The sequence below is a fragment of the Triturus cristatus genome, chromosome 4_2 (assembly GCF_964204655.1).
Source record: "Triturus cristatus chromosome 4_2, aTriCri1.1, whole genome shotgun sequence".
Lineage (NCBI taxonomy): Eukaryota > Metazoa > Chordata > Amphibia > Caudata > Salamandridae > Triturus > Triturus cristatus.
The window spans coordinates 881,267,819-881,293,931 of record NC_140586.1 but is presented as its reverse complement, the minus strand read 5'-3'; the positions used below and the strand labels follow the sequence as shown (position 1 = coordinate 881,293,931).

General features: G+C 45.4%; 1 long non-coding RNA gene across 1 annotated transcript; it reads right to left on the bottom strand.

Annotated features, from left to right (window-relative positions):
- Positions 1–7,010: 7,010 nt before the first annotated feature.
- On the bottom strand, positions 7,011–18,885 carry LOC146835320 (uncharacterized). Its single transcript, XR_014960421.1, has 4 exons — positions 18,729–18,885; positions 8,016–8,101; positions 7,405–7,598; positions 7,011–7,167 (listed from the first exon to the last, which is right to left on the bottom strand). It is a non-coding gene; the product is annotated as an uncharacterized LOC146835320 (long non-coding RNA).
- Positions 18,886–26,113: the final 7,228 nt, after the last annotated feature.

The window sequence follows — 26,113 nt, the reverse complement described above, 5'->3', positions numbered from 1 at the left end:
TTTCCGTGCAGCCATTCCAAAGTTAGCATTTGTTATATAAGGCCTGCAATAGGGGTGACTGATAGGTTTCTATGTGCATTGAATTAAGGTAGATATAGGTAACCTATGTCTCAGTAAGTGGTGCATGCACCACTTTACCCAGGCTGCAGTAGCAGTCCTGTGGTGTCATTTTGGAGGGCTTCCCAGGGGTGGCATAATACATGCTGCAGCCCCTGGTAGGCCTCTGGGGTACCTATGCCCTTAGTACCTGGTGTACCATATACTAGGGACTCACAAGGGTACCCCAGTAACCAAACTGGAGTGTACCTAATGTACTTGCAATCAATTTAGAGAGGAAGCAGTTAGGCTGGGGTCCTGAATAGCCGTCTGCAGGATGTTGTTAGAGGGGGTGTAGAATAGGTTGCGTTGTGAAAGTGTCTCCTGTACACACCAGCCATCTGCAGGATGATGCTAGAGGAGGCATAGAATAGGTTGCGGGTTGTGATAGTGTCTCCTGGTCACACACCAGCCGTCTGCAGGATGTTGCTAGAGGGGCATAGAATAGGTTGCGTTGTGATAGTGTCTCCTGGTCACACACCAGCCGTCTGCAGGATGTTGCTAGAGGAGGCATAGAATAGGTTGCGTTGTGATAGTGTCTCCTGTTCACACACCAGCCGTCTGCAGGATGTTGCTAGAGGAGGCGTAGAATAGGTTATGTTGTGATAGTTTCTCCTGTTCACACACCAGCCGCCTGCATGATGTTGCTAGAGGGGGCGTAGAATAGGTTGCGTTCTGATAGTGTCTCCTGTTCACACACCAGCCGTCTGCAGGAAGTTGCTAGAGGGGGCGTAGAATAGGTTGCGTTTTGATAATGTCTCCTGATCACACCCCAGCCGTCTGCAGGATGTTGCTAGAGGAGGCGTAGAATAGGTTGCGCTGTGATAGTGTCTCCTGTTCACTCACCAGCCATCTGCAGGATGTTGCTAGAGGGGGCGTAGAATAGGTTGCGTTGTGATAGTGTCTCCTGGTCACACACCAGCCGTCTGCAGGATGTTGCTAGAGGAGGCGTAGGATAGGTTGTGTTGTGATAGTGTCTCCTGGTCACACACCAGCCGTCTGCAGGATGTTGCTAGAGGGGGCGTAGAATAGGTTGCGTTGTGATAGTGTCTCCTGTTCACACCCCAGCCATCTGCAGGATGTTGCTAGAGGGGGCGTAGAATAGGTTGCGTTGTGATAGTGTCTCCTGGTCACACCCCAGCCGTTTGCAGAATGTTGCTAGAGGAGGCGTAGGATAGGTTGCGTTGTGATAGTGTCTCCTGTTCACACCCCAGCCGTCTGCAGGATGTTGCTAGAGTGGGCGTAGAGTAGGTTGCGTTGTGATAGTGTCTCCTGTTCACACCCCAGCCATCTACAGGATGTAGCTAGAGGGGGCGTAGAATAGGTTGCGTTGTGATAGTGTCTCCTGTTCACACCAAAGCCATCTGCAGGATGTTGCTAGAGGGGGCGTAGAATAGGTTGCGTTGTGAGTGTCTCCTGGTCACACACCAGCCGTCTGCAGGATGTTGCTAGAGGAGGCGTAGAATAGGTTGCGTTATGATAGTGTCTCCTGGTCACACCCCAGTCGTCTGCAGGATGTTGCTAGAGGAGGCGTAGAATAGGTTGCGTTATGATAGTGTCTCCTGGTCACACACCAGCCGTCTGCAGGATGTTGCTAGAGGAGGCGTAGAATAGGTTGCGTTGTGATAGTGTCTCCTAGTCACACCCCAGTCGTCTGCAGGATGTTGCTAGAGGGGCGTAGAATAGGTTGCGTTGTGATAGTGTCTCCTGTTCACACACCAGCCGCCTGCATGATGTTGCTAGAGGGGGCGTAGAATAGGTTGCGTTCTGATAGCGTCTCCTGTTCACACACCAGCCGTCTGCAGGATGTTGCTAGAGGGGGCATAGAATAGGTTGCGTTGTGATAGTGTCTCCTGTTCACACACCAGCCGTCTGCAGGATGTTACTAGAGGAGGCGTAGAATAGGTTGCGTTGTGATAGTGTCTCCTGGTCACACCCCAGTCGTCTGCAGGATGTTGCTAGAGGGGGCGTAGAATAGGTTGCGTTGTGATAGTGTCTCCTGGTCACACCCCAGTCGTCTGCAGGATGTTGCTAGAGGGGCGTAGAATAGGTTGCGTTGTGATAGTGTCTCCTGTTCACACACCAGCCGCCTGCATGATGTTGCTAGAGGGGGCGTAGAATAGGTTGCATTCTGATAGTGTCTCCTGTTCACACACCAGCCGTCTGCAGGATGTTGCTAGAGGGGGCATAGAATAGGTTGCGTTGTGATAGTGTCTCCTGTTCACACACCAGCCGTCTGCAGGATGTTACTAGAGGAGGCATAGAATAGGTTGCGTTGTGATAGTGTCTCCTGGTCACACCCCAGTCGTCTGCAGGATGTTGCTAGAGGGGGTGTAGAATAGGTTGCGTTGTGATAGTGTCTCCTGGTCACACACCAGCCGTCTGCAGGATGTTGCTAGAGGAGGCGAAGAATAGGTTGCGTTGTAATAGTGTCTCCTGTTCACACACCAGCCGTCTGCAGGATGTTGCTAGAGGGGGCGTAGAATAGGTTGCGTTGTGATAGTGTCTCCTGGTCACACACCAGCCGTCTGCAGGATGTTGCTAGAGGAGGCATAGCATAGGTTGCGTTGTGATAGTGTCTCCTGGTCACACCCCAGTCGTCTGCAGGATGTTGCTAGAGGGGGCGTAGAATAGGTTGCGTTGTGATAGTGTCTCCTGTACACACCCCAGCCGTCTGCAGGATGTTGCTAGAGGTGGCGTAGAATAGGTTGCGTTGTGATAGTGTCTCCTGTACACACCCCAGCCGTCTGCAGGATGTTGCTAGAGGGGGCGTAGAATAGGTTGCGTTGTGATAGTGTCTCCTGTACACACCAGCTGTCAACAGGTGCTGCTGCAGAACGTCTAAAATAGGGTGGGTTTGACAGAGAGAGAGAAAGAGATTCAAGGCCTGGTTCACCTCTTTCCTAAAGAAACGCTGTTAGTGTATAAATGTTGGCACTCCTGCTTGCAGTAACTGATAAGTGGTGTCACAAAGGACTTGGCATTACACGTCTCCCCCATTTTTAACACTTACATGATTGTCCTACAATTATTCTTTACACCGTGGAAACTTGATTTTCAAATGTGTGCTGAACTCACCCAGCTGTTGGTGCATCTGGACTTGGGAGGAAGGGAATCTGGCCCAGTACACTTATTTCATTCAGCGAGGATGAGTAAGTGACGATCAGCAAACTGAAAGCCTCTGGCTCGGAGTGTCTGTCGCTTCCAACTGAAGTTTTGACTGACCACCAGCGTTACATCAGGCCCCTCACACCTCCTTGATGAGGAAAGCCCTAGACATACATTTCAAGCAACCTCGATTTAGAAGCAAGAAGATCACAAAGATATTACAGCATATGAGTGAATGAATCACCCAAGATTTATTTTAGAATGTATGTGTATTCCATGAAATCGATACATCAATACTACAGAAGAAAACATCAATGTCAAAAAATGATTTCAACATTAACTAATCAATTCATAAACACTGGTAGAGAAACGAGGAACTGCTGCATCAAAAGCATAATGTACATCCCACATCTAAAAAATCATTATATGTTTGATTTAACATTCAAAGATACACAGACTAACTAAACGAATTCCACCTTTTTTCACAGCCTTAGTTAAACGAAACCTGCAGAAATATGTCCCAGTGGCATCCGCCACCTTATGTGTGACATGAATTGTTAGGCTAATGAAGTCATTTTTTACCTGAAACTAACAAACTTAGACAATTCCTCCCTGGTTTCAGTTTGCTTCATTCTTTTGCCCAATTGGTACAGAACATCTGGATCAACCTATATTCAACGGAAAGTTATTACATATTAATATCTTTTCACACTAGCTTTTTAAAATAAATATAATTTTTATTTTAAGAGCAAAAGTATATTGACAAACATATATCAGTGCAAGGCTGCTTACAAATTGCTACTCTTTTTTTCCTGCTATCTGTTGCCTCTGCATCACAGCAACTAGGCATCACAGAGACGGTGTTAACCTATCTATTTTGTAGATCAGCAGTGAAAGGTAGGGACAGAGGTTGTCTTAATTAACCAACCATTTAAATTAGTCAAACATCCCCAGTGCCCTCAGCCTATGTTGAGAAGCTAATTGTCAGGGAACTCCCCCCACCATGTCATGCAGGACAGGAAGCCATGTGGCTAGGAAGGGGTGAGACTCTTACCTGTCATTGTTTCGCAAACCCTTCCACTCCAAACACGCCAAGATGGACAGACCTCTGGCTGCAAAGATGTGCTGTGCTCATTCTGGCATTTAACAACAAGTATCCGTTTCAATTGTTTTAAGGTCAAATGCCATAGGGATAGCATTAAAAATGAACGTGAACTTTGGAAGAATACACATTTTGACCAGATTTACCCTGCCCATTATAGAAAGTGGCAAGTGAGTCCAAGATTTTAAAAGTCTTTTACTCTCACTGTATATTCTATTCAAGTTGGTTTGACCAATGCTGCCCACTTCTTGGGAGACTCTTATCCCAAGATAACGCATGGAGGTTGAGATATTTACCCCAAGCTGTATATCTGATAGGTTCCATACCATTATTTCACTTTTACTCGAGTTAATGTCATAACCCGAGATATGACCAAACTCTTCTGCCCGCTTAATAACGACTGGAAGTGCCTTTAATGGGTCAGATGTAAAAACCAGGATATCGTCTGCATAAAGTGCTACCCGCCTTTCCCATTCTCCAAAGCTAAAAGATGGAATGTTAGCCTCCTCCCGCAAAAGCTGGGCAAACGGTTCGATATATAAATTGAAGAGGAGGGGGGAGAGCGGGCAGCCCTGCCTTGTACCTCTGGTTATATTAAAGGCATTCGTCAAAACCCCATTGACCAACAACCTGGCCGAAGGGGCACCATAAAGCTGGTTTATAGTTCTGCGAAAACCCTCCCCACAATTGAATTTTTTAAGTACGTCATTCAGATAGAGCCAGTTGACTCTATCAAAAGCCTTAGTTGCGTCTAAGGTTAGAGTAGCTAAAGGTAGGGAAAAGGCTGTGGCGATGTCTATGGCCCCTATCAATTCATGTGTCAAATCTAATAGTTGTTGACCTTTAATGAATCCCTTCTGATCCAAATGAACTATAGTTCCAATAACACTAACCAGTCTTGCTGAAATAATTGTTGTAAAAATTTTATAGTCATTATTCAGTAATGATATTGGTCTATATGACCCGCACTCAAGGGGAGATTTCCCTGGTTTCGGGATAAGTACAATTGTAGCCTCCCCCCAAGATTTAGGCGGTAAATTTCCTTCTATTAGGATGCCATTAAATAGGGCCGTCAGCACGGAGGCGATAACGATTTCTAATGATCTATAAATCTCCCCCGGCAGACCATCTGGACCTGCCGCTTTCCCTTTTTTCGATTGACGAATAGCTTTTTTCAACTCAGCCTCTGTTATCTCAGACTCTAAGGACTTACTCTGTGTTGTTGAGAGGGTTGGAAGCGTAATAGCTTCCAGCCATCTATCCCTTGCCTGCTGGTCATTGGGAAGATCTTCCCTATATATCGCCTCAAAAAATTCAAAGAAGGCTCTACCTATATCTAGGTTAGTGAATCTTGCCGTGGCCGTGGCCTCACCCTCTGTCCTGATTTCCTTAACATATTTGAGGGCTTGGTCAGATTTTATTTTCCATGCTAACACTTTCCCTGCGGCTTCTCCAAATTCAAATTGGGAAATCTTGGTCGCTTCCCACCTTTTATTTACTCTCTCCTGTAGGATATTTTCCAGTTGTGATTTTAACTCGGCCAATTTTTCCTGTTCCTCTGATGTTCCTGAGGACGGGTCAATCTTTAACTCTAGACATTTCATGTCTTGCTCTAGACTAGCTACCCTTTCTCTATACATTTTTCGCCTATAAGAGGCTCTGTTAGTAATCTGACCTCTTAAAAAGGCCTTGAATGTCTCCCAGACAACAGCCAAGCCTGCAGAGTCCCTATTTATATAAAAAAATACTGAGGACTCAGCTACCAGAAATTTAACCTCTTGATCTTCAAGCAAGAGTGTCCGGTCAAAAGACCAGGATGGGTGTTTAATGTTGTTTTCAGATCTCAAAGTGAATGTTAGTGCGGAGTGGTCTGACAAGTGTGATGGTAAATAATCTATCATTGTCAGAGTGTCCTTTAAGCAATAGCTAAAAAGAGCATAGTCAATTCTGGATTTGTGTTTGAAGCGACTATTCCGAAAGGACACCCCTAACTTATTGCCAACTCTTTCTCTCCACAAATCCGCCAAACCAAGTTGTGTCATAATTGTAATAAAGGTTTGCCTAGATTTAACGGAGCTACAAGTTCTACATTTTGTCGATTTATCCAGCCTGGGGTTAAGAGCGATGTTAAAATCCCCCATCCAAATCACTGGATCCTGGACTAATACTAGTTGATTTTCTGACAGCATCCAAATACGAATGATCATCTGAGTTGGGACCATAGTAACCCACTAAGATACGGATCTGACCATCCAGCGAGACTCTCACTAATAGCCATCTCCCTGTGTGGTCTTCTTTGCAGTCCAGGATTTGCGCTTTTGCAGATTTTTTAAAAATGAATTTTACCCCCCTGATGTTAGCATTGTGGTTTGTGGAACAGAATTTATCAATCCACCTCTGTTTTTTAAGTAGGGTAATGGCCTCTGTTTTAAGGAGATGTGTTTCCTGGAGAGCTATGATCTGCGCTTGAGATTCTCTCAGATATTGTAGAATACGATCTCGTCTACCTCTCACACGCAGACCATTGACGTTCCAGGACACCAGCCGTCTGCAGGATGTTGCTAGAGGAGGCATAGCATAGGTTGCGTTGTGATAGTGTCTCCTGGTCACACCCCAGTCGTCTGCAGGATGTTGCTAGAGGGGGCGTAGAATAGGTTGCGTTGTGATAGTGTCTCCTGTACACACCCCAGCCGTCTGCAGGATGTTGCTAGAGGTGGCGTAGAATAGGTTGCGTTGTGATAGTGTCTCCTGTACACACCCCAGCCGTCTGCAGGATGTTGCTAGAGGGGGCGTAGAATAGGTTGCGTTGTGATAGTGTCTCCTGTACACACCAGCTGTCAACAGGTGCTGCTGCAGAACGTCTAAAATAGGGTGGGTTTGACAGAGAGAGAGAAAGAGATTCAAGGCCTGGTTCACCTCTTTCCTAAAGAAACGCTGTTAGTGTATAAATGTTGGCACTCCTGCTTGCAGTAACTGATAAGTGGTGTCACAAAGGACTTGGCATTACACGTCTCCCCCATTTTTAACACTTACATGATTGTCCTACAATTATTCTTTACACCGTGGAAACTTGATTTTCAAATGTGTGCTGAACTCACCCAGCTGTTGGTGCATCTGGACTTGGGAGGAAGGGAATCTGGCCCAATACACTTATTTCATTCAGCGAGGATGAGTAAGTGACGATCAGCAAACTGAAAGCCTCTGGCTCGGAGTGTCTGTCGCTTCCAACTGAAGTTTTGACTGACCACCAGCGTTACATCAGGCCCCTCACACCTCCTTGATGAGGAAAGCCCTAGACATACATTTCAAGCAACCTCGATTTAGAAGCAAGAAGATCACAAAGATATTACAGCATATGAGTGAATGAATCACCCAAGATTTATTTTAGAATGTATGTGTATTCCATGAAATCGATACATCAATACTACAGAAGAAAACATCAATGTCAAAAAATGATTTCAACATTAACTAATCAATTCATAAACACTGGTAGAGAAACGAGGAACTGCTGCATCAAAAGCATAATGTACATCCCACATCTAAAAAATCATTATATGTTTGATTTAACATTCAAAGATACACAGACTAACTAAACGAATTCCACCTTTTTCACAGCCTTAGTTAAACGAAACCTGCAGAAATATGTCCCAGTGGCATCCGCCACCTTATGTGTGACATGAATTGTTAGGCTAATGAAGTCATTTTTTACCTGAAACTAACAAACTTAGACAATTCCTCCCTGGTTTCAGTTTGCTTCATTCTTTTGCCCAATTGGTACAGAACATCTGGATCAACCTATATTCAACGGAAAGTTATTACATATTAATATCTTTTCACACTAGCTTTTTAAAATAAATATAATTTTTATTTTAAGAGCAAAAGTATATTGACAAACATATATCAGTGCAAGGCTGCTTACAAATTGCTACTCTTTTTTTCCTGCTATCTGTTGCCTCTGCATCACAGCAACTAGGCATCACAGAGACGGTGTTAACCTATCTATTTTGTAGATCAGCAGTGAAAGGTAGGGACAGAGGTTGTCTTAATTAACCAACCATTTAAATTAGTCAAACATCCCCAGTGCCCTCAGCCTATGTTGAGAAGCTAATTGTCAGGGAACCCCCCCCACCATGTCATGCAGGACAGGAAGCCATGTGGCTAGGAAGGGGTGAGACTCTTACCTGTCATTGTTTCGCAAACCCTTCCACTCCAAACACGCCAAGATGGACAGACCTCTGGCTGCAAAGATGTGCTGTGCTCATTCTGGCATTTAACAACAAGTATCCGTTTCAATTGTTTTAAGGTCAAATGCCATAGGGATAGCATTAAAAATGAACGTGAACTTTGGAAGAATACACATTTTGACCAGATTTACCCTGCCCATTATAGAAAGTGGCAAGTGAGTCCAAGATTTTAAAAGTCTTTTACTCTCACTGTATATTCTATTCAAGTTGGTTTGACCAATGCTGCCCACTTCTTGGGAGACTCTTATCCCAAGATAACGCATGGAGGTTGAGATATTTACCCCAAGCTGTATATCTGATAGGTTCCATACCATTATTTCACTTTTACTCGAGTTAATGTCATAACCCGAGATATGACCAAACTCTTCTGCCCGCTTAATAACGACTGGAAGTGCCTTTAATGGGTCAGATGTAAAAACCAGGATATCATCTGCATAAAGTGCTACCCGCCTTTCCCATTCTCCAAAGCTAAAAGATGGAATGTTAGCCTCCTCCCGCAAAAGCTGGGCAAACGGTTCGATATATAAATTGAAGAGGAGGGGGGAGAGCGGGCAGCCCTGCCTTGTACCTCTGGTTATATTAAAGGCATTCGTCAAAACCCCATTGACCAACAACCTGGCCGAAGGGGCACCATAAAGCTGGTTTATAGTTCTGCGAAAACCCTCCCCACAATTGAATTTTTTAAGTACGTCATTCAGATAGAGCCAGTTGACTCTATCAAAAGCCTTAGTTGCGTCTAAGGTTAGAGTAGCTAAAGGTAGGGAAAAGGCTGTGGCGATGTCTATGGCCCCTATCAATTCATGTGTCAAATCTGATAGTTGTTGACCTTTAATGAATCCCTTCTGATCCAAATGAACTATAGTTCCAATAACACTAACCAGTCTTGCTGAAATAATTGTTGTAAAAATTTTATAGTCATTATTCAGTAATGATATTGGTCTATATGACCCGCACTCAAGGGGAGATTTCCCTGGTTTCGGGATAAGTACAATTGTAGCCTCCCCCCAAGATTTAGGCGGTAAATCTCCTTCTATTAGGATGCCATTAAATAGGGCCGTCAGCACGGAGGCGATAACGATTTCTAATGATCTATAAATCTCCCCCGGCAGACCATCTGGACCTGCCGCTTTCCCTTTTTTCGATTGACGAATAGCTTTTTTCAACTCAGCCTCTGTTATCTCAGACTCTAAGGACTTACTCTGTGTTGTTGAGAGGGTTGGAAGCGTAATAGCTTCCAGCCATCTATCCCTTGCCTGCTGGTCATTGGGAAGATCTTCCCTATATATCGCCTCAAAAAATTCAAAGAAGGCTCTACCTATATCTAGGTTAGTGAATCTTGCCGTGGCCGTGGCCTCACCCTCTGTCCTGATTTCCTTAACATATTTGAGGGCTTGGTCAGATTTTATTTTCCATGCTAACACTTTCCCTGCGGCTTCTCCAAATTCAAATTGGGAAATCTTGGTCGCTTCCCACCTTTTATTTACTCTCTCCTGTAGGATATTTTCCAGTTGTGATTTTAACTCGGCCAATTTTTCCTGTTCCTCTGATGTTCCTGAGGACGGGTCAATCTTTAACTCTAGACATTTCATGTCTTGCTCTAGACTAGCTACCCTTTCTCTATACATTTTTCGCCTATAATAGGCTCTGTTAGTAATCTGACCTCTTAAAAAGGCCTTGAATGTCTCCCAGACAACAGCCAAGCCTGCAGAGTCCCTATTTATATAAAAAAATACTGAGGACTCAGCTACCAGAAATTTAACCTCTTGATCTTCAAGCAAGAGTGTCCGGTCAAAAGACCAGGATGGGTGTTTAATGTTGTTTTCAGATCTCAAAGTGAATGTTAGTGCGGAGTGGTCTGACAAGTGTGATGGTAAATAATCTATCATTGTCAGAGTGTCCTTTAAGCAATAGCTAAAAAGAGCATAGTCAATTCTGGATTTGTGTTTGAAGCGACTATTCCGAAAGGACACCCCTAACTTATTGCCAACTCTTTCTCTCCACAAATCCGCCAAACCAAGTTGTGTCATAATTGTAATAAAGGTTTGCCTAGATTTAACGGAGCTACAAGTTCTAGATTTTGTCGATTTATCCAGCCTGGGGTTAAGAGCGATGTTAAAATCCCCCATCCAAATCACTGGATCCTGGACTAATACTAGTTGATTTTCTGACAGCATCCAAATACGAATGATCATCTGAGTTGGGACCATAGTAACCCACTAAGATACGGATCTGACCATCCAGCGAGACTCTCACTAATAGCCATCTCCCTGTGTGGTCTTCTTTGCAGTCCAGGATTTGCGCTTTTGCAGATTTTTTAAAAATGAGTTTTACCCCCCTGATGTTAGCATTGTGGTTTGTGGAACAGAATTTATCAATCCACCTCTGTTTTTTAAGTAGGGTAATGGCCTCTGTTTTAAGGAGATGTGTTTCCTGGAGAGCTATGATCTGCGCTTGAGATTCTCTCAGATATTGTAGAATACGATCTCGTCTACCTCTCACACGCAGACCATTGACGTTCCAGGACATATAATGGATGAATGTCATGCTATAGATACTATCCCTAATTCCTTCATTCTTTTATATCCCCTTTGGTGACATTTTGATTTTAGCATGTTAAAAGTCTGAATTTGGAAAAAAAGACAGGCTGAAAAAATAAAAAGGGTAGACAGATGAGGATGTTTTGCTATATTAACCTTTCTTCCCCCCCTCCCCCTCCCCACCCCCTGGAAAATCCACCCCTACTTACTCTGGCCTGGTGTCTGGCCAGATTTACGCCCACCTACAGCCTTACCCTTCGACCCCCCGCTGCTATGTTTTGAGGTAAGAAGCTGCTATTGCCGACCAATATGGACGCAAAATAAACCATTAATAGTATCCCAAAAAATGTTTGGACATTACCTTCATTCTTATAAGGGTTTTCCCCCCCCCTCTTTTCCCCCTATATCTTTATTTTCTTTTCTTCCTTTTTTAAGATAAGATTATATACATTTTTCATTTTTTTTTTTTTTGTAAATTTAAATTTAGTTATGTCATTTATTTGTTATATTTTTTTTTCCCTTTTATTGTATCACCCCCTTATTGTATCATGCCTTTTAAATTAGTGCAGGAATTAGAGATAACTTGAGATAACTTACATATAGGGACTTATAGAGACCTATAGGGGCCCAAAAGGACCTCTGTACTACTAGTCACACCTAAGTTATTTTGTGCTCTGAGCCTGGGCGTGTTCTCGGATGGATTCTAATAAGTCATCAGCATCATGTATAGAACGGATATTGTGCATCTTGTTGTTATACATGATCCGTAGAAATGCTGGGAACCTCATCTGCACTGTGGCTCCTAGTGACCTAAATTTGTCCATGCGCTGTCCCAACTCCCACTGTCTATCCAGTGTGGTTTTAGAAAGGTCTGAACGTATCTCAAAGGAGAAATCCAGGCCCTTCATCGTTCTAGCTTTCAGAGCAAGGTTTAGGATCTTTTCTTTAAGTGCGTAAGTCAGGAAGTTGATTAACACCTTTCTGGGTTTAATTCTTGCCGGGTTCATGCGAAACGGATCTCTATGTATTCACTGAATATCCTTGTCTAATTCTTCAGCTGTTTCGTCAAGGTTAAGGGATTCCTTTAATGTCTGAATTATAAAGCCTTTGAGGTCAGCACCTTCCTTGCCTTCTGGGATTTTCAGAAGTCGAATGTTATTACGTCTTGAATAATTTTCCAACACCTCGATCCTCTCTCTCATATTGTCCCCATCTCTTTGGAGGGTGTGTATTTTAGATCTATCAAATAAGTATTTCTGTCTTTATGTGCTAAAATGCATATAGGCAGCTTGATGTAACGATAATTTCAATGCTTTTGCATTTGACTCAAGGGACATCTAGTAACGACTAGTTGAACTGCAGCTCTTTGTAGAATTCTTTTTATATTGGACACTATAAAATTCACTGCCCACTGCTAATCTTGTCCCATAATGCTTTGCAGGGCCTTTGGCTGGGATTGTATTTTTGCTCATAACTGTGCTTGGGGTGGTCCTAGGAGGAAGGGACCACCACTGGATCGTTCACCAGCATGATGTGCTCTTTGTGTTCAATGCATCTGCTTGGTCCTCCCCCTAGGTTAGGGGGGACCCCAAAATCCTCACATCTCTCATTGCCTAATATTTAATTCTCGATGTTCATTTTTGTGAATTTGTTATATGGTTTTTAGCATGTAAAATTGTTAATCAAAGCATTTGTGGGTTTTGTTGATTTTACTGCTACTTGTTTTCGCACGTTTTGCCCTGTGGATGCACATGCTGCTGCATGGCTTATGCACCCATACTGTGTCGTGACAAGTGAATTTGTATACCGGACTAGTAGATTTTTAAAGCATTACATTACAAGGACAAGTAGATATTTTATAAAATTACACACCCTTAACTAAATTGAGGGAAAGGATGTGGATGCATCTCACTACCAACAAGGTAAGTTAATTATCAGGGGGGTAGCCCTAAACAAGAGGACAGACAGGCTTTTGGGTCCACAGAAGACAATAGACGAATCACAGTATGCAGGAAACCCACCATCTTGCGCAATCATACACAGAAACTCCCGAATGGACACACACCATACTTCCTACAGTCTTCAGAAGATAAGTGGAAATGTGTACTTAACAAAGGTTTATAGATGGATGGGGCAGCAGACATTGCTCCAATAGTGTAGCAAATAGCTGTGATTGTGTATCAATTTGCTCTTTAGGCTGTAAATACCCTTCGTAGTTTACTCAAGAGCAGTCCAGGAAGCACACGTTTCTCGGTGTAGTAAGCAGCATTGCAGTTTCCACAGATCTGTGCAGTGCAAAGCAGAGCAGTGTGCACAGAAGTCTTACAGAGTAGCACTGATTTTTCAGAGTGTAGCAAAAAGCCCTGGCGTGTGCACAGACCTCTCGTAATAAACAGCAAAGCAGTTCACACAGATTTCTCATAGGGTTGTAAACTGCAGTACAGTGTGCAAAGATGTCTCACAGTGCAGTAAGACACAGAACAGTGTGCACAGATTCCTCATAGTGCAGTAAGACACACAACAGTGTGCACAGATTCCTCACAGTGCAATAAGACGCAGAACAGTGTGCACAGATTCCTCACAGTGCAGTAAGACGCAGAACAGTGTGCACAGATTCCTCATAGTGCAGTAAGACGCAGAACAGTGTGCACAGATTCCTCACAGTACAGTAGAGAGTAGTGCAGGGTGCACAGATTTATGACTGTGCTGTAAGGAGATAAAGTAGCACTATTGTCAGAGCTGCCAACTTTGGAACTGGTAAACAGGTTTGAGTCTCAGAATCGGCTCAACATCCGGTTATTCTGGGCAAATCATTTAATCTTCCCCTATAAAATGAATGTGTAATGTAACTTGTGCTTGTGTAAAATGCTCCAATACCTTCTGGTCAAGTCAGTGCTATACAAGTCTGCAAAATAAAGGCTGTGCAATGTGCATCGATTTTTCATAGACATCTCCTGAGTCTTGAGCCGGGAGATCGAGGCTATTGCGCAGTGCGTGGGGTACTGGAGTTTCTTTCTCGCTGTGTGGCTGTTTTTATTATCGTTTTTATCACTGTTTTTAGTGTGGGCATTTACCGTACATTTTATGTTTTAAAGATTTTACAAGAGCTCACCTTTTAAGGTATACTTATTATTTCCCCGCTCCCCCTCACTGAGACATTTGTAAACGCTGTACTCACGTCTCCTGGCTGCCCGCCCACCATCTTGGAGGTAACGTGGGGAGCAGTCTAACGTCTGTTTCCCACACGCTACTTAGAGGGCCATGGCGCAGGCGCGCAGCAGACGCGTGCAGCGGGCGCGCTGTTGGCGCGCCGAAGGCGCGCCAAAGGCAAGCCCGTCTGGGCCAGGACTCCGCCAGGCGCCAGGGACTATGCCAACTCGACACTTATTCATCCGAAGTGCATATATACATATAGTAGGTCTGAACTCAGGTTTATTCAAGGTGAGTGTCGCTTGACCAGCTTGACCTGCCCCAACGGGGGGATGCATTCCCTGGAAGGGCCTTTCTCATGCATTCATTGCAAACTTCAAAGTAACTGTGATGTTGAAATCCCACAAAGTGCCCTTAACACATCGGCTTGTGGACAGTGTGGTATCGCATCCTCGCCTCCCCCAGATACTAATACTGCAGGCAATACCCCGATCCCTCAGACTACTCAGGGCCACTCTTGGAAGGGCTTTCTGGGTAATGTTAGGTTGCTTCCAAAACACGCTCTTGAGATCTGGGATATTCTAAATACTGACTATCCTGATATGGGTTTCCTGACTGAGACCTGGTTGAAACCATCTAGCTGCCCCGATAAATTTTGCGGCTTGATCGGCAGTAAAAAACTGGGGGGGGGGGGGGTTGCAATTATTCATAAGGAGCATGTACAAATTACGATGCTTGATCAGCGTATCAACCCCCAAATTGAAAATTTGCTCTTCAAGATGGAAATGGCCCCACATGATCTATGGAGAGGGGCTTTGGTGTATCGGCCCCCGGGCCCTTTAAAGAACTTCTCCACACAATTAATGGAAATAATAGCCCCTCATGTCATTGCCTCTAATAACTTCCTACTATTAGGAGATTTTAACATACATAGTGAAAGTCTTTTGCTTCCCGAAATATCATCCTTCTTTGCTGACCTTTCTTCCCTCCACCTCACAAAAAAGAATGATGGCCCTACACACATATCAGGCCACACCATTGATATTATCTGCGCCAATACTGATCGGCGTACCTGTGGTGCTCCCCGCCCTATGTGCTGGACGGATCATGCACTTATTAATTTTCAAGTGCAGTGCTCCCAGATGCCCATTATAACGGCAGCACACACCCAATTTACCTACAGACAATGGTATAAAATTAACCATGAGTCTTTCTCATCGGTTTTCATACTCCCCAGTTATCCTCTGACCAATAATACCGAAGAAAATCTCACTCTTTTCAACACCACTGTCCTAGCAACCATTAACTCCATCGCCCCTGTAAAGACTTGTACTAAAGCCCCTAGGAATATTTTGGCCATCTGGGTTTACCCCCGAATTACGCACGACAAAAAGCCGCTGCAAACATTTGGAAAGAAGGTGGCGTCGTACTCACCAAGACACGGATAAAGCAAATTACAGAGCCGCACTCACCCTATACCATAACGAAATTAAACAAGCCCGTAGATTGCACATAGCCCAGCAACTAAGACAGGCAGGTAATTCTCCTAAAATTCTTCATCAAATCCTGCAAGATTTTATTTGTCCTAAAGCTTGTGAATTGGATAACACCTTATCCCAGTCCCTCTGTAATAACATTAGCTCTTTTTTTATACAAAAAATTGACTCCATTTAGGATAAATTCGCAAGTATTTGTCACGCACCCTTGCCTGATGACACTTTTATACCCCATAATGCCACCACCACACCCCTACTGACCTTCCTTCCCCTCTCTAGGGAAGAAACCATCACACTTTTGTGCAATGTTAAATCTGGTTCCCCTTTAGATGTCATGCCTGCAAAAATCGCGGCGCCTCTTGCACATGTAATCCAAGGGAGAATGTGCCTTGTGAATGTGACAATCTCTCCGATCAAGATCAGACACATTTTGTGTTTTTCTGTTCTTTTTATGAGGAAAGTAGGAAAAAGTTCATCAAACCACTGTTAAGGAAAAAGGGGTTTGTAAAGTATAAACCTGCATTGTATTATCTTCAGTTATTGGAGACCCCTTTAGTGATGTTTGGTGTGGCTAATTTTCTGATTGCTTCAATCCGTGCCAGAGGGAAGAGACTCCGGATGATTATAGGTGTTGATACAGTAAATACTTCTTTAAATTCTAATTCTATAATATAATTTAATTTTCCTGTATTATATGAAATACCAGGGTTATGAATTATGAAATATCTGTTAATATAAAACCTCAGTGTATACTTGAACTGATCTTTATGTATATGTTACTGGCTTTTATGTATTTATGATATGCTCTGGAATTTTTAAAATTATTTATTTGTATAGTATACTTTTATGATTTTTAATAATCGAATAAAGTGTTTTTGACTTGACTTGACTACTCGCAGACTCTGTTAGTCCCCTTCTTAACTCCTCTCTTGGAAGAGGTCTGGTCCCCCCCACTTGGAAAGCTGCCCAGGTCATTCCATTGCGGAACAACAAGAATCTTCCAATGGATGACCTCTCCAACCTCCTTCCTATCTCTCTTCTGCCCTATCTGAGCAAGGTCGTAGAGAAGCATGTGAATAGACATCTCTCCAACCATATCGAAGCAACCGGATACTTGGACCCGTCCCAATCAGGATTCCGCGCAAACTACAGCACAGAGACTGCGTTGGTAGCCGTAACCGACTACATTAGACTTACTCTCGATCAGGGACAGTCTGCCATCCTGGTCCTTTTAGATCTCTCCGCTGCTTTCGATACGGTGGACCATCCGACCTTGCTTGGAAGACTAAAGGAGACTGGTCTTGGAGGCATGGCACTGAACTGGATTACCAGTTTCCTTTCCAATCGCACACAAACACTTAATTTAGGCCCTTTCCGCTCTACCACCGAAAATCTGACCAAGGGTGTGCCACAGGGCTCTTGTTTAAGCCCCACATTATTCAACATCTATGTGGCCCCCCTCGCTTCTCTTTTAAGATCTCTTGGGTTCATCCCTGTATCTTATGCGGATGATACCCAACTTATTTTTCCATTCAATAAATCCTCTTCGACAGCCCATACATCTTTTGCCTCAGGCATGTTGGCCATCTCGCAGTGGATGAGTAACAACTTTCTCCAATTAAATGCAAATAAGACGGAGATCATCCTCTTCGGAGATGCCCCCATCCTGTGGTCTCCCACTTGGTGGCCATCGGAATTGGGCCCTGCTCCTCTGCCCAAATCAACAGCAAAAAATGTGGGTGTGCGCTTTGACCAGGCTCTGTCTATGAAGGACCATGTATCTCACACAGTCGGCGCATGCTTTTTCACTTTGAGCCTTTTGAGGAAAGCCTTCCCCTATCTCCCGGACTCTCTCCGCAAGACACTTGTGCAGGCACTTGTACTGAATAAGTTGGACTATTGTAATGCCCTCTTGGTCGCTGCCAAGGAATCTGCTCTGAGCCGTTTGCAAGTGGTTCAAAATACCGCGGCTCGATTAGTTACCAATGACCCGTATAGATCAGCTTCACTCCCACTGCTCCAACAACTTCATTGGTTGCCAGTGCGGAAACGGATTAAGTTTAAGCTTTGCTGCCTGACTCATAAAGCACTGTGGGGACCCGGCCCCCAATATCTGGCTGCGAGACTCCATCAATATACTCCCAGTCGCGACTTGAGATCATGCTCTAAATCCCTGCTACTTACTCCGAGAATTAAGAGAACACGGTTAGGAGGTAAATCTTTCTCCTATCAAGCTCCTATGATTTGGAACCAGCTCGCCCTTCCCCTAAGGCAATGCCCTGACTACCTTAGGTTTAGAAAGATACTGAAGACCACCCTCTTCGCAGAATGATATTGCTTCAAGCCGCCCTGCACTGCCTGCTAGCGCTGAGAGACCCCCCTGGGGGTGATTCACGCGCTTTATAAACTATTAACATAACATAACATAGTGGAGTAAGATGCAGTGCAGTGACCAGAAGCATCATAGAGCAATAAGATGAAGTGCAGAGTGCCCAGATTTCTCATAGTGTAATAAACACAGTGCAACGTGCAGATTCCTTACAGTGCAGTAAGAAGCAGTGCACCATGGACAAATGCGTCATAGTGGAGTAAGGTGCAGCGTGTGCAGATTCCTCATTGTGCAGTAAGATGCAGTGCAGAGTGCCCAGATTTCTCATAGTGTAATAAACACAGTGCAACGTGCAGATTCCTCACAGTGCACTAAGACGCAGTGCACCATGGACAAATGCGTCATAGTGCAGTAAGATGCAGTGCAGCGTGTGCAGATTCCTCATTGTGCAGTGAGATGCAGTGCAGTGTGCACAGATTTCTCAAATTGCGGTATGATGCAGTGCACAGATCTCTTTAACACTAATGGCGGGAAGGAAAGCCCTCCCTACCCCCAGAGGTCCCCGAATAGAAGAGCCCAATTCAGCCCCGCTACTGGCAGAGATTTCCTCCAGGATTATTCAGTCTATTTCCACAAACACAGCAGAAGGTGCTGACAATCTCCTACCTGAGCAGAAACCTGTGCGGATATTTCCAGGCTCTCTCCTCCTCCTGGGGCAGGAGCGGGGCAGGGTTAGATATGGAGACTAATGGTGGGTTTGTGAAGGTCTGAAGATAAAGATAACTGCACAGCCAGAAGAGGTACTGTCTCCTCTGCAGCAGAATGGACACTCGAGGAAAGGTCGGAAGTGATGTCAGCGTCCGCTGTTGGTGCTGTCTCTGCCGCCGAGGAATCCCTTCTCCCCTTCATACAATGTGCTCAGTGGATTTCATCGGTAGGCGGCGTGCGCCCTCTGCTGACCACTAACAGAACCTCAGCCTCCAGTTTCCAGGAGTTGACCGGATTGTTGTGTTACTGGTTTCTTAGATGCCACAGGAATTATTGTTTTTCAGACTCTCAGTTCAACAAGAGTGCAGCCTGCTTTCTCGTAAACTAACGCTGTACCCCGTAATGCTTTCAGCATAAATCATTTAGTTTTGAGACACCCAGAGATTTGACACTCAGTGCAATTTACTTTGGCGCATATTTACGACTTTATGGCATCTCCAAGTATTTGTACTTATTTTAGTTCTAGTACTTATTTATTTGCAGCTCTCTATGTAGAACTGGTGTATCTACGCTAACAGACAAAATAAGCATTGGCATAGTCAATAGGCCTCCCCTTTGGTACCTTATAAGTGTTTAGCCATGCAACAGTTGATGTTGTTGCACCAAGGATATTATACTGGATAACCAAACACTTATAAGGTCCCAAAGGCGAAACCTATTCGCTACTAACTTTTGAACCGTATAAGCTAGAAGCATTGTTTTTGTTAAAATCTGTATGCGGGTGATGGTGGATTATGTGGCAAATCTACAATTATGCGAAAATCTCAGCACAATCGCATAGTTCCAGCCGCACTGGTCAGTGTAGTTTTGCTCAGTATTTTAAACCTAGCCCCATGTCCCTACCTGTAAATATCTTTGGGAGCGTGCTCTCCTTTTCAACGGGAAATTAAAGACTATGGGACAAACATTTCGAAGTCGGATGAATGTAGTCACCGCTAGTCAAGATGTTATGCGAAACATCAATGAGACGATTCTGACCTACATAATTTTCAGGTGGCTTACAAAAGGACATAGCTGACAAACACAAAACAGAAACTAAGTAGACCATTGTTTTCACTTTTCTTTCCTTAAAAAAGAAGGCTTTCTATGAAGAAGCACGATGGGAGGAGGAGCCAGGGGAAGAAGTGAGGAAACACTTTTCCATAAAGCGACGTCGACTGGGTAATCATTTAGCCATACTAACTGCAGCTTGTATACAATACGATACTTCACATATACCAAACTGACTATAAAGAAGCCCACAAATCCCTATATATAATCTTATGCACACAATACTCACCGCATACATGTAATACATTTCCTCTGTACTCTGCTGTACACATTCCTCCATCGTGTACATCGTAAACGCGGCATCTACTACTGTAAATGTGCCACCCTTCTCCTATGCGCCACATTAATTGCACACCATCGGTTAACGAACGTACTCAAGTTGTAATGATAGCACGCTGTCTCAAGCATTACACATGACTGCCTCGTTTGCAGCACCATCCTGTCTAGCACCCCTCACACCATCCAACGTAAACAGCCTCCTATTCAACACTGGTTTGCCTCTAAGAAAAGCAATTTATTTCAATTAGCTTTATTTCAACAGTACATGTCATGAAAGCATTTTTACATAATTATAGTCAACATATTAAAAATTCTAAAAGATGTAAAACATACCACAAAATACATGTACGTCTTAGCTGTATGAGAGCTAATGATCACAGCATACAAATACATTAGATTCAAAATAAGGCACAATCCATTTTCCAATGTCCACAGGTAAAGATCAAGAGTACTAATAAAGAGAAATTACAATTGAATAAAATAGAGCAAAAATGTGAGTTTGATAAAAATGGAGAATTGTGATGATGCACACACTTCAAACAGAAAGGAAGAAAAAGCTATGCTGTTACAAGGTCCTATATCACAAAAGGCAGTACTTTAAATTGCAGTCAGGAGGAGCCAGTACAAAGAAAAGCACATTCTGACTATGACATGACCCCTCACAGCTCATTTCAACTTATCGTACGTCTACAGTCCACCAGCACGTTTCTCATTACATGATACACTCTCCTACGGGCATTTTAGGAGCTAAGAATTACATTTTAGGTTTTCACTGGGCACACGTGTCTCTGAACACAAACGGTATATGGTTTGCAACGTATGTGTTTTGGCGCGGGGTCGCTACACTGCTCCCCACCGGTTTCCGAGTGGTTCGGTAGATATAGGCAGCCTTACCGTTCAGATGCAGGTCAGCGGTCTTCGCTATCACTTCTTCTGTCATCTTGCCGGGATCTGAGGGTCCCTGCGTCTGCCTGGGCGCACAGGAGGCTGCCCATGAGCACCCGGTTTAAACGTTCCACTTGGCCGTTGCCCGCCGGGTGGTAGACGGGGGTGTGTCTGGTCTGGATACCGTTGCGTTTGGTGAAAGCTGACCATTTGGCCGAAGTGAACTGGGGCCCATTGTCACTGGTGATGGTTTTGGGAATGCCTTCCCTCAGGAAGATGGCGTTGAGGAAGGCTATGACAGTATCCGAGTCCACCGATTCGCATATGTTGACTTCAGGCCACTTCGAGTAGCAGTCCACTAGGACGATGAGATTTTTAGGCGTGCCCCATGAATCTGGGATGGGCCCTGCGATGTCTATGGACAAGTCTTCCCAAGGATTGTTGGGAGTGTTGAATTTGCGCATGGGGGCCCTCAAAGTGATGAGCGTCTTATCAGCTCTGGCACAATGTTCACATGTTCGTACGTATCTCTCCACTTGGTTGTCCATGGCTGGCCACCAGTATAACAGTTTCATTCTTCTTTTCGCCTTGACAATGCCCAGGTGGCCTTCATGGGTGATGTGGAGTATGCGGTCGATCAATGTTTCTGGGGGCACCACTCTGTCACCTTGCAGCAGAAGCACCGAGTCATCAGTGATTGAGAGTTCATCTCTGACTTCCCAGTATTTCCTGAAGTTGCCAACGGTGCGTGACATACAGTTTGACTTGTGATAGTTCTGTGTCTTTCGCATAGGCTTCTGCCCATTCCTGGGCACTGATAGTGTGTTCGTGATCCGTCATGAATGCCACGCTGTACTCGTCCCAGTCTGACTTTGTGACTGCCCCTTCCACGGCCGCAGCCCTGCTGAGGAAGTCTGCCACTTTCTTCTGTGGACCCGGGATGTATTCCACGTCGTACACAAAGTCTAAGAGACGTAACGTCTTCTTCGCAATGCGTGGGGTGGCTGTTACATTGCAACTGGAAGTGAGGACTTTGATCAGGGGTTTGTGGTCTATGCGGAGAGTGAATCTCGACCCCCACTGATACTGCCGAAACTTTTTCATCGCCCAGGTGGTCACTAGTATCTCCTTTTCTATCACGCTGTACCTCTCTTCACAGGGGGTGAGGGAGCGTGAGGCAAACCCCATTGTGGTCTCCGTACCATCTTCCGCTCTCTGGGTGAGGACCGCTCCCACCCCTTTGTCACTGGCGTCTGTTGTCAGGACGCTGGGCGTGGTGCCATCAAAGCCGTGTAAAGGGATCGCCCCGCACATTTCAAGTTTGATGGTGGAGAATTCAGCTTTGACTCCGCGGACCAGGAAAAAGCGTTTTTGCCTTTCAGCAGTTGGCGTAAGTTGTGTGTTTTTGTCACAAACTTCCTGATGAACTTGCTGTAGGACTCTGCCAGGCCGAGGAATGAGCAAAGGTCTTCTTTGCTTTGTGGATGGTGCAGACATGATGGCTTCCACGTTAGTCGCCTTTGGGGAAATGCCTGCATCGCTGATTTTGTGTCCCAGGTAAGTCAGTTTGCGTAACCCAAACCTGCATTCTCGAGTTCCGCCATGAGACCATTGGACGCCAGAGTGCGCAGTATGGTGTGCAGGGTGCGGTCATGTTCAGCCTTGGTCTTCCCCATGACGAGGATGTCATCCTGGAAGTAGAGAACTCCGCGTCTTTGAATAGTGCGTGCATAGGTTTTTGGAAGACAGTCACAGCGGGCACGAGACCAAAGGGCAACCGTCGGAACCTGTAACAGCCGAACGGTGTGATGAAAGAGGTGAGCTTCCTGCATGACGGGTGTAGTGACACTTGGTGATATGCGGCTTTCAGGTCGATGGTGGAAAACCATTTGACCCCTTTGGTCTGTGCTAGTAATTCGCTTATTTTGGGCAATGGGAACTTGTCCACAATGATACTTTTATTGAATTCTCGGAGATCAATGCACAAACGAATTTGTCCATTCTGTTTGCGCGCCACCACTAAAGGGGCAAGCCATTCGGCGCACTCTATTGGTTTGATGATGTCGTTGTCTTCCAGCCGTTTCAGTTCCAGCTGTACAGCCTCTCTGCAGTTGAACGGGATGTTCCTGACCTTGTGGGAGACTGGTCAGGAACATCAGGAGCATGATCTTGTGTGTGAATTTTGAAATGTTTCCGATGTTGCCATTGAAAACTGTGGGAAACTCCTCCTTCAACCAGGCAGGCGTGGATGGGTCATCCATTAGAAGTACTTGGGTGTCGCTGCCCGGTTTGAGTTGAATGCCCAGCGCTCCCTGGTCAGCCCACCCCAGGACGGATGGGCCTTTCTGTGCGACGTACAATTTGACTGTGGTGTGTCTGCCTTTGAACTCAAAGAGGAGCTGCCAGAATCCCACCATTGGGATCTTTCCTCCTGTGTACGTGACCGGGTGAACGTCAGTGAGGTGAAGGTGATCTCCTACCACAGGAGCAAAGTCCTCGTCCCATATAAGTTTTTGGATGATCGTGTATGGGGAGCCGGAGTCCGCTACCATGTTTAATTGGACGCCGCCAATCATCAGTAAGCAAGAAGGTTTCTTTCTGAACGTACCGCCGACACCCAGGATGTGGTCTTCGATGCACAGTATGCAGTCCTGGCCGGATTGGTCTGCTCCATCTTGGTCATCCGAGTCTTGGTGCACGTACTTGACGGTGGCACTTCTGGGTTTTCGTCTGCAGACTTTTCCGAAATGCCCTGTGAGTCTGCAGGAGAACTTGGCATGGAACGCCGGGTACTTCCGATCTTTTGCCATGTGAGATTGGCTGCCGCATCTGTAGCAGGTTCCTTGCCTATCCGCCGAAATGCGGTTGGGTCCCTTGGAGTTGAGCATGGGTTGCCTGTTGGGTGCCGAGCCGGAGGAGTACGTGCGTTTTGCGTTCAGGACTCTCTTGTCCGTCACGTTGCACACCGTTGGCTGTTGAACGGTTTCTTTCTTGGTGGCACGTGCGCACTGTTTGGACAACTCGGTCCTCTTGACTATGGCGATGATCTCGGGAAGGGACGCTTCACCATTGACCCAAAGCTTTTCTTGGACGCTGGAATGGGTGGTGTGCATTATGATTTGGTCCCTGATAAGATCATGTAGGATGCCAAACTTGCAGTTGATGGCCAGTTTCTTAAGGGCTGCTATGTAGTCCTCCACCGTTTCAGACTCGGTCTGTTTGCGTTGGAAAAAGTTGTACCGGTCGATGGCTGTGCAAATTACCAGCTGGTAGTGGCTGTCCAGATCGTCAAGAGCATGTTGAAAGACATTGTTGTCGGTGGAAGCTCTTGGTTTCTTCACCATGTTATCATAGACGCGCAGGCCTTCCGGTCCCAAGTTATGCAGGAGGATTTTCTTTTTGCGCTTACTGGAGAACTCTTCCTCCACTTCATCTTCCAGCGCGGAGAGGTAGTTAAGGAAACAACCTTTCCAGTCGGCCCATTTCATGGCTGGTTCCCCCGGTTTGGGGAGAAATTGAACCGGGTTTGTTAAGGAGAAGGTCTGTGCGCACATGGCGTGAACAGCATGGAAGGCGGAACGCCTTGCTTAGTGGTCCAGTTGTGGCGTGGTGCTGTGTAGGACACTGGCACTGGTGTCCTTATAGCTGTGCACGTTTGTCTGCGGGCAGAGGATGCTGGCTGCAGGGTACGCACAGATGCTTGCGGCGTGGCGCTATGTAGGGCGCTGACGCTGGTGTCCTTGTAGCCGGGCACTTGAGTATGCACTTGAGTATGCAGGCTGAGGACGCTGACTACAGGGTACTCACAGCTGCTGCTGGTCCGTGGCAGGCGATGTAGTGGGGGTGCAGTGTGGATCGCACTGACTCCTGGGCCCACCAGTGGCAGCTGCTGCTGGGAACCGTGGGAAGGGCAGGAAACGCATGCCGATTAGCGCGCCGATGCCCTGGGAAGGTGAGGCTGGTTGCCTGCCCCTTCACTGCAAGCTGGCCGGGTGGTTGTAGCCACCGTGTGTGTACCGGCTCTCCCTGAGCACTGATCAGCGGGTAGAGGAATAGCGGGTGTTATCCCTTCCTCGTCGCCACAGTGGAATGTCAATATATGTCCCTCGCAAATGAGGACAAACAAGTGTGCGCTTTGAACTTTCTTTATTTCTTTGCGGGAGAGCCATACTACTTCTCGCGCAGCGGTCGTGGAATGCCCAACCGCCGCATCACGTCACTCCCGGCGTACTGTGCGGGAGTCACGTGACGACGGAGGACTAAACCGCGACACAACAATTGCCACTCGGCCGATTTTCTACCAGCACCACCGGCGCATAATTCAAACAGCAAATATAATTAGAAAGAACTTTTAATGTATTCTGGAGCTGTGTTCACGATCCCTGACTAATAAATAATTAGAGTAAACAAAGGCAGAAAAGTCAAGTTGCAAATTAACACTTACGATTTTGTTTAATGTCCTATTTAGTATCATGTCTGGGCCTTTGCAGACTCTTAAAACAAGGACAAATAGCCAATATTTTTCTTTTGGAAAGGTGACAACCCTACTTTGAGGGTGCACTAACCCTACACAGCCATGCTCACAGCTGCCAAGTTTTCTTACTTATGAATGACATATCTATGGTTTCAATTGGCGCAATACTTTCCTCCTCAGTAAATCAAGCAATGGCCAGTATCTGACTGCTGCTCTGCGGGTTTTCTCTTTCTGCATCCAGACACATCACATCACATTGGGGAACAGCCATTACAACGCGGTTTTTACCACGCAGTGCAGTTACATCGCATGCGTTACAACGCATGTGATGTTACAACGCTATGCCATTACAACGCAAGTCTTTACATCGACTTGCGCTAGATGGCGTGCTAACATTACAAATAGTGTAGTTTACTATCCCAACACCTTCCCTACTGTTAAGTGGACTGGAGTTGGAATAGTAAATTTCACTTTTTTAATGTTAGCACGCCATCTAGCGCAAGTCGATGTAAAGACTTGCGTTGTAATGGCATAGCGTTGTAACATCGCATGCGTTGTAACGCATGCGATGTAACTGCACGCGTTGTAAAAACCC